The 9114-nt window shown below is 42.8% G+C and overlaps 1 pseudogene; it reads left to right on the top strand.

The window, feature by feature from the left end:
* LOC102858449 overlaps window positions 1-3302 on the top strand; it is an 8892-nt pseudogene extending 5590 nt beyond the window's left edge.
* The last annotated feature ends 5812 nt before the right edge of the window (window positions 3303-9114 follow it).

Consider the following 9114-nt stretch of genomic DNA (forward strand, 5'->3'; position numbering starts at 1 on the left):
GTCCCACAGTGTCCGGCAGTCTTCGCTCCTCTGGAGTTCCGCGGCAGGTGGCTCGCTGCTGCTCTTCCCGGGTCTCTTCCGAGTCCCTCTCCCTCTCGCGGCGTTCCCCGGTCTGGCGGGCGGCGTGCGTTCCCCCCGGCGGGCGGCAGCGTAGGTCTTCCATTTCTGATGTCACAGTCTTCTTCATGTATTCTAGTTTTATTAATTATTTGCTCAACATGCAGATTTAATCTGTCTGTCAGTTTTCCATTAAGTGATGGCATGCATGTTGGTGTAATGCTGGAAGCTCTGTCACCAGTATTTTAAATAACAGCAGGGGATCCGTAGTGGACAGTTTTCAACAGAAATTCTTGATTAAGACAGACTGAGAAGCAATGGTGTTGTTCTAGAGACTAAAGTATACTTGATCCAGGCCGTGGTTTTTGCAATTACTCGCTATGCATCAGAGAGCTGGTCAATGACTAAGGATGACAGAAGAATTGATGCCTTTAAGCTGTGGTGCTGGAGAAGAGTCTTAAACATACCATGGACTGCCAAGAAAACAAATAGATCTGTCTTGGAGATGGGAAAACCAAGTGTCTCCTTGGAAGCTAGGAATTTGAAGCTCCATCTCACATACTTTGGGCATGTGGCCAGGAGGAATCAGACCTTAGAGAAGGATATCTTGCTTGGAAGGTGGCGGGACAGAGCAGGAGAGGAAGACCCCAGATGGATTGATACAGTAACTGGGGCAATGGAGGTAGCTGTGTCGGAGTCAGTGAATCTGGCTCCGGACAGGGCAGGCTTCAGAGCCGTAGTACATAGGGTCACTCTGAGTTACAGGTGACTCAATGGTACATAACAACAACAAGAAGAAACAGGACCGCCCATTCAATTATGAAATAGTAGGCTTCCAAAAGTCCTATGACTAACAGAATAATATATATAAAAGAGTTGACATTAACTCTACTCAGTCTATTCCAAAATACAGAAAAAATTTGAAAAGTCTTCATTCTATAAAGCAAGTATAACCCTAATACCAAAGCTAGGCAATGACATCACTAAACAAAAGATAGAATAATGTTCTTCATAATACAGAGGCAAAAAAAATCTCAACAAAGTCCTAACTAATAGAGCCCAACATCAGATGAAAGAATTATATATATAATGAGCAAGTGGAATTCATATCAGGTATGCAAGGATGCCTCAATATTAGAAAAAATATCAATGTAATCATATGTAATATAATATATAGCACTGGTCTGTCCACTTGCTGTACAGAGGTAACTCGTGGTTGCTGTGATGCTGAGCACTGTGACACTGATATGTCAAATGCAATAATGGTTACTCATGGTGGACAGCATTTGGTGGGGCTTCCTGATTAAAACAAGCTTGGAAACAGGAGTGGCATCCACTTTCAAAATAGCTTGCCTCTGGAAACCCGATGAAATTGGAGAAACAATGAAAGTTATACAAATGTTCAGGTCTTTCTTTTTTTAAAATTTTTTTGTGTGTGTGTTCAGGTCTTTCATTCATAGGGTCACTATGAGTCATCTGCAACTTGACAACACTTAACCACACAATCCATTATGTCAATTTAACAAAGAGCAAGAACCATATGATCATTTCAATAGATTCAGAAAAGACATTTGACAACATTCAGCATCTTTTTCTAAAACAAACACTCAACAAAATAGGAATAGAAGGAAAATTCCATAATACAATTAAGAGCATATACACAAAACTCCAATATGCAACATTACTCTCAATAAAGAGAGATTGAAGGCATTTTCCTTGTACATAAGAACCAGACAAAGACGTTTATTATCATTCTTATTCAACATTGTATTGAAAATCCTAGCCAAAGCAGTAAGACAAGAAAAGGAAATAAAGGCATCCAAATTGACAAGAAGAAGATGATCTCTATTTGTAGACAACAAAACATTATACATATTGTCATTATTATTGATAATGATATTGAGCCAGAACTGATTCATAGGTGACTTTTCAGCTATTTTTCAGAAATAGTAAATAGGACAGAAGGAAGTCCATATTTCTCCCATAAATAGAAAATCCCAAAGTCTCAGTGAGAAAATTTCTGGATCTAATTGCTCAGCTCAGCAAAGTGAAGGGTACAAGATCAACACGTAAAATTCAGTTAGATTCGGAACGCGCGGGTCGTGGCTGCGGTCGTGGATCCGCTATGGGCTCGCCGAGCCCAGGGCCCCGAGCCCCGAGCCGCGCGAGCACAGGCCTAGAATCAGGGTCGAAACTTCAAGACGGCTGACCAAGACCCCGGGGGCCTTAGCCTCCTTCAGCAGATGATGGCTTCAGTCACTGGGGCGACAGTCACCTCTCTCTTTATGACACCCCTGGACGTGGTGAAGGTGCGTCTGCAGTCCCAGCGCCCCTCAGGAGCCAGTGAGCCAACACCTCCCTCTAGACCGTGGAGCATCTACACCAAACCGTCGTCCCCTCTCCAACCTGCTGGGAAGTGCCTCCTGTACTGCAATAGAGTCGTGGAGCCAGTGTACCTATGCCCAAACGGGGCCCACTGTGCCACCTGGTTTCAGGAAACCACCCACTTCACTGGCACCATGGATGCCTTTGTAAAGATTGTGAGGCATGAAGGCACCAGGACCCTCTGGAGTGGCCTCCCAGCCACCCTGGTGATGAATGTGCCGGCCACCGCCATTTACTTCACCGTCTAGGACCAACTCAAGACCTTCCTGTTTGGGCGAAACTTGACCTCTGACTCTATGTACCCATGGTGGCTGGCGCTCTGGCCCAATTGGGCACAGTGACTGTGATTAGCCCCCTTGAGCTGGTGCGGACGAAGCTGCAGGCTCAGCATGAGTTGTACCGGGAGCTGAGGGCCTCTGTTCAGGCTGCAGTGGCTCAGGGAGGCTGGTGCTCTCTGTGGCTGGGCTGGGGGCCCACTGCCCTTTGGGATGTGCCCTTCTCGGCTCTATATTGGTTGGTGAAGAGCTGGCTAAGTGGATCCAGGCCAAATGACCAGACATCTGTGGCATCAGCTTCTTAGTTGGCGGGATCTCAGGAACGGTGGCAGCCATCCTGACTCTGCCTTTTGATGTTGTGAAGACTCAGCGCCAGGTCCAGCTGGGAGCGATGGAGGCTGTGAGAGTGAGGTCTCCACGTGTGGACTCTACCTGGGTGCTGCTGCGGAGGATCCGAGCTGAGCCAGGGACCAAGGGATTGTTTGCAGGCTTCCTCCCAAGGATCATCAAGGCCGCCGCCTCCTGTGCCATCATGATGACATCATGTTTGGCAAAAGGTTTTTCCAGAAACTCAACCAGGAGTGACTGCAGGGCCCTTAAAAGACCCACCCCCATCTGCTTCATGGATGGATGCAAGCTGGAGACTGAGCCAAGTGCCTTTTCCTCAGCACTGAGGGGTGGGGAGCTGCTTCCCTTTCCCCCCTCTGGGTCCTCAGGGCCCGCCTCAGACATGGCTTTCTTTCTGTTGCTCCCCATTCCTGAGGCTCAAGGAGCATCACTTTTCTATCTCCCCAAGTTCAAGACCAAATCTGCTGTCTGCCCGCACCTTCATTTCCCTGTTTTTTTTTGCTGTAACTGGACCTGCCATATGGAACCAAACACCCTGGCTGGGCATGCCTCAGTCTTTCCTACCTCCATTAATTCCTTACATCTAAAGTTGAAAAAAAAATCAGTTAGATTCTTCTACAGAAACAACCAACCTCTGGAAAATAACACTATTTACAATAGCCACTCAAAAGAGGAAATATTTGAAATAAATCTAACCAGAGATATATACCCTAAAGAAACAAGAGCTGCCACTCAAACAGATGTATGCACACCTATGTTTATTGCTGCATTACTTACAATAGCAAAGAGATAGAAGCAACCCAACCCATGTGTCCATCAACCAACAAATGGATAGAAAAACTATGGTATATTCACACAACGTAATACTATGCAGCATTGAAAAACAATGAACTCTTCTTAAAACACTACTCAGTGAAGAAATCCTCCAAACCACTGGCAGTAAGAAAGATGCAAATCAAAACCACAATGAGGTACCATCTCACTCCAGCAACAGTGGCAAAGTTTAACAGGGAAGCAAGTAATAGATGTTGGAGAGAATATGGTGAGGAAGGAACTCTTACACACTGTTGGTGGGGTTGTAAAATGGTGCAACCATTCTGGAAGGCAGTTTGGCATCTGCTCAAAAAGCTGAACATAGAAATTCCTTATGACCCAGCTATTCCACTACTTAGAATATACCCTGAGAATATGAGAACTGAGGCACTAACTGAGATTTGTACACCAATGTTCATAGCAGCATTATTCACCATCACAAGAACATGGAAACAGCCCAAAAGTCCAACCACAAATGAATGGATTGAGAAATTATGGTACATTCACACAATGGAATACTACATAGCATGCAGGAGTAATAACTTTGTAAATTATTACCTAACTTGGGAGGGACTGGAGAGCATTATGCTGAGTGAACTAACTCAATATTTATCAAAGATAAATATTGTATAAGACCGTTATTGTAGAAGGAGTATAAGGATCCAGGATGGGTGGGAGAGGCTGGAAGCAGAAATATGTGGATGTACTGGGGGAAGAGGGGATTAATCATAGGATTGTACAATTTGATGGCAGGGGGGGGTGGTGGTGAGGGAAATTGAAAGAATTTGTTTGAATTTGTATTAGAATTTTGTAAATAAACTAGTAAAAAAACCCCACTATTCAACATGGGTGAGCCTGGAGACACTGTTATTGTTGTTTTTATGTGCCCGTGACTCATAGTGACCCTATGTACAATAGCTCTGAACCCTGCCCTATCCTCAGTCAGTCTCACTGATTCTGACACACTTAATCCCATTGTTCTTGTTACCAGGTCAGTCCATCTCATCCAGGGGTCTTCCTCTCCTGTGCTATCCCTCTATACTTCCAAGCATTATGTCCTTCTCCAAGGAATGGTCCCTCCTGGCCACATCCCCAAAGAATATAGACAGAATTTCAAAATCCTTGCCTCCAAGTAGAAACTTGGTTTCACACTCTCCAAGACAGACCTATTTGTTCTCCTGGCAGCCCATGGTATGTTCTATACTCCTCCAACACCACAACTCACAGGCATCAGTTCTACTTCTATCATCCTTAGTCCAGCAAGTAACTGCAAAGATCATGGCCCAAATCAGGCACACATTAGTCTCTAGGCTGACAGCATTGCACTTTAGCGCTTTGGAGAGGTCTCTGACAGAAGACTTTCCCAGTGCAATTCATCTTTTGATTTCCTGGCTGCTGGTGCCAAGCGTGTGGATTGTGAAGCTGAGCAAGCTGAAATTGTTAACAGTCTCAATCTCTTCTCCATTCATCCCTGTGCTGCCAATTGGTCCAGTGGTGAGAATATTCATCTTCTTAATGTTAAGCTTCAATCCACATTTAAGACTACAGTCCTTGACCTGTAGCAAATGCTTCAGATTCTCCTTAATTTTAGCAAGTAAGTTTGATCATCTGCATAATTCAGGTTGTTGATGAGTCTTCTTCCACTCTTGATGTCACACTCCTCCTCCTCCTCAAGCCCAGCCTACCAAATGATCTGCTCTGCATACAGTTTGAAAATATATGGAAACAGGATGCATCCTTGATGTACTCCCTTCCTAATTCTGAACCGTGCTGTGTTTCCTTGCTCTGTTCTGATGACTAATTCCTGATCCAAGTTTCACAAGAGCACAATCAAGTGTTCTGGGATTTCCATTCTTCTCAAGTTTAGCCACAATGTTGTGATCTGAATAGTCACATGTCTCTGCATAGTCAGTGAAACACAGACATTCCTCTGGTACTCTTTGCTTTCAGCCAGAATTCTCCTCACATTGGCTATAATGTTTCTTGTGCCATGACTTTTTCTAAACCCAGCTTATAATTTTGGTAGTTCTCTGTTAATGTACTGTTCTAGTAATTTTTGGAGGACATTATGCTGAGTGAACTATCTCCATCAGCAAAGGACAAATAGTGCATAGCATGACTCTTATAAAATAGAACTGACATGGGGGTTGGGAAGAGAATTGGAAAAAAGGTGAGTAGATAATGAACATTGCATTGGAACAGATGAGAGGAAGAATAATCTGAAAGGAATATATGATTAGATATTGTACGTATGACAACAATCTGGAACAAGAGGTGCATTACAGGGTGGGCTCGGGGTGGGGGAGGGAAGAGGAAGGAAGAAGATGTACAACAATGGATGATTTTTTTTAAAAAAGACATACAGAGAGAGCGAGCGAACATGAGAGACAATGCTTGTAGCTACAGTGGTCATTCACTTCACTGAGGATGACCCTTTTTTGGGGTCCTTTATTGGGTTAAAGCTTTACTCGATCTACAGCATTAAGGCATATCCTTCTTTGAGAGGTATATCGTTCTTTCCCCTAGTCATGTTTCGAGTACCTTCCACCCTGAAGTCTCCATCTTTGGTCAGTATATCCATGTTCCACGTCTACTCATGAGGTTTTCATTGGTCAATTTTTTGAAGGTCAATGGTCTATCTTATTCCTAGTCTATCTTAGTCTGAAATGTCCGCTGAAACCTGTCTACCATGGATAGCCTTGCTGGTATGTTAAATACATATCAGTGACACAGTTTCCAGCAACACTGAAACCACTATAGGATGACAGAGTGGTAGATGTTGTGTGCCTTCAAATCAGAATCGACCCATAACTCCAGCTCCAGCAGGTTTTCAGAGGCAGTATATCGCGCAGGAGGAGATTGTCTCCCACAGAGCAGCTGGTAGATTCAAGCTGTGTGCTTTTGGGATTGCAGCGCAGCTTCTTACCACTAAGCGTTCATAGAAAGAAAAAAGAAAACAAACAAATTAAGGAACCAGAAAAAGAGTAGCTCAAAGAAAATTAACTACTCAAAGTATCGTGTGATGTTGTTAGAGGTGCTGTATAACATTTCAAATGCAAAGTTTAGAGGGCCAGTCGGTTTTGACTGTAGCGGATCAGTGATCATCTCATTTGGTTAATGAGAAAGTAATTTCCAGAGTGATTCACAAAGAGTCAGAATATAGTGTAAGAGTAAGGAAGCAGAGTACAAACAGATCACTTTTTCAGAATCTCCTATTTGGGGTTGCAGAAAAAGGAGGCATACACACTTCAAGATGGAAGTAGGAGGCTTATTAGGAAGTCATCTGGGAGTCAACACCTAGGGAAGAAAGCAAGAGCTACTAGGGGAAGGTGAGGCATGTTGTAGGGCAAAGTCAAAGCACCTTGAGTGCTGTGTCCATTGTGGCCAGACACTTCACACAGATCGGACTCTGGATGTGGGCAGCCTTTCAAGAGAGCATGATCCTTGAGGGCTGATTGCCAAAAGTACTCCCACTTCTAGCAGCTGGGGTAATTATCTTTTCACCTGGACAGAGAGCTACAGACTTTTTCACAGTGTTACAACTTTAGTAACTGAGGGGAATTTTGGTTTTAAATTGTCTGAGAAATGTGCAGAGAAACACTAGAAATTAGTATAACAATAAAGAGAACAAAGATTCTAATCAGGCAGTGTAAACCAGAAGGTTATAAAAAAGATACATCAAAGAGAGGATAATGAAAACAGGTTATACAGACCAGGTCCAGAATGGATAACCATTGTAATTCTCCAAAAGAGCTCATTTTTTATGAGACTCTTTTGACTTGGAAGTGACTAGGAAAAAGAGTTCCTTAAAGGATAATTTTCAAAAGAACATCTAAAGGCAAATGATCTAGGTGGCTCCATAGACCTAGAAATCTGTATTCTATTAGAATGAAAAGAATTTTTCTTCATAGATAGTACTCAGATGAGTTTGTAAATCGGTCCATAAATAGAAATATTTTACTTTTTTAAAGTTGTGATTTGGATGAAAATTTACCAAGCACATTAGTTTTCATTCAACCCTTCATATACATTTTGTTCTATAACATTAATTGCAACACCCAACAATGTAATCTCAGTTTCCTTGCTCCCCTCCTGTAATTCTGATTTCCATTCTTGACTCCAGGACTTTATTCTTGGGCAAATACTGACTGCTCTTTTGACCTTCCATGTCTAGTTATTCTAAGGAGTGAGCACCTCTCCGGTGTTATTGCTCACTTTACAGACCTGTCTATTGTTTGGCTGAAAGCTCAGCCACAGAAGTGAATTTTGTTGCAGGTTCAAAGGGTGACTAGGGGCCATAATCATAGGGTGAGTGTATGTGTGTGTGTATGTAAGTTCACCAGTCAATAATCTAATTGTTATCTTTATTGCTCAACAGCCATAACATTTAAGAAAAATAATAATAAAATTACACATTGATAGAGAACCTCCTCACTGTATATATGGACACAGAGAGATAAAACGAACTCCTTATTGAGAAACTCACCATTTTGTAGGAGAAGAAAAGCAGTAATCACTATAAGGGGCTGTGTTTATCTTAACTGTGCTTGCAGCCCTCAGCCCATACCTAGCATATAGTAGATTCTCAAGAAATAGATGTAGAGTGAGATAAAATGCTAGAGTTGAGTAAAAAGTGCTCAGGTAGCAGAGAGGCAAAACCTCTATTGACAGCAGAGTGAGACTGTGCTCCATAGAGTTTCTAATAACTGATTTTTGGGAAGTAGATTGCCAGGCCTTTCTTTCAAGGTACCTGTGGGTGAAATGGAACTTCTAGTTAATGGTTGTGTTCATTGACTGTTTGTACCAACCTTGAAGCCTACTTTGTTTGAATTGGTTACTGATTTTCTTTCATTCTAAGGTATTTCTTTCCATTACTTCCTATGCATCTGAAAGTTGAATAAGGATAATAGAAGGAGAGTTGATGCCTGTGAGCTGTGGTGTTGGTGAAGAGTACTGTATATCCCATGGACTGTGAAATGAATAAACCGATGTGTCTAAGAGAAAGTGCAACCAGGGTGCTCATTGGAAGCAAGAATGGCGAATGAAACTTCTTCTCAAGTACTTTGGCAATGTTGTTAGGAGAGGTTAGTCTTGCGAGAAGGAAAAAATTTTGGAAAAGGTGGAGGGTCAGAGAGGAAGACCCTCAACCAGAGGGGTCAGATATAAGGACTGTAATAATGTACTGGAGCATATGACAGCTGGCACAGGATCCTTTGAACAGATCCAGTGTTCACAG

Source organism: Elephantulus edwardii, unplaced genomic scaffold, assembly GCF_000299155.1.
Source record: "Elephantulus edwardii isolate Elephantulus edwardi_28Jun2011 unplaced genomic scaffold, EleEdw1.0 scaffold00278, whole genome shotgun sequence".
Classification (NCBI taxonomy): domain Eukaryota; kingdom Metazoa; phylum Chordata; class Mammalia; order Macroscelidea; family Macroscelididae; genus Elephantulus; species Elephantulus edwardii.